The sequence below is a fragment of the Frankliniella occidentalis genome, unplaced genomic scaffold, assembly GCF_000697945.3.
Source record: "Frankliniella occidentalis isolate FOCC.00 unplaced genomic scaffold, Focc_3.1 Scaffold58, whole genome shotgun sequence".
NCBI lineage: Eukaryota > Metazoa > Arthropoda > Insecta > Thysanoptera > Thripidae > Frankliniella > Frankliniella occidentalis.
The window spans coordinates 103,939-104,248 of record NW_026267188.1 but is presented as its reverse complement, the minus strand read 5'-3'; the positions used below and the strand labels follow the sequence as shown (position 1 = coordinate 104,248).

Below are 310 nucleotides of genomic sequence, written 5' to 3'. Positions count from 1 at the left end.
GGGGACGGAGCCAGCTAGAGCGCGATAACCATTACACTACCGAAGCGGCGAAAGAAAGCAGCGTCTGGACCATACTTGAGCTGCCTTCGGCCCTTCGGCCCCGGCCGTTAAACAATTGCAAACGGAAAGTGAAAATCGAAACTCCGGTGGGCCTCGAACCTCGGACCGTCGGTTCTGCGAGCTGGCGTTGTACCGACTGGGCTACGACGCCACTATACTGTTGCTCCCTGCGAGAGTCTTTTTTGTGTGTTCGCAGTCGCTCACACCTGAAAACACATCGCCAGGAGAGCGGGGAAAAAGTTCCAAGCCC

At 56.8% G+C, this 310-nt stretch overlaps 1 protein-coding gene across 2 annotated transcripts in view; it reads right to left on the bottom strand.

The window, feature by feature from the left end:
• The window catches only part of LOC113207232 (uncharacterized), a 20,042-nt gene that overhangs the window by 3,501 nt on the left and 16,231 nt on the right, over positions 1-310 (bottom strand). The gene's annotated exons all lie outside the window — the stretch shown is intronic.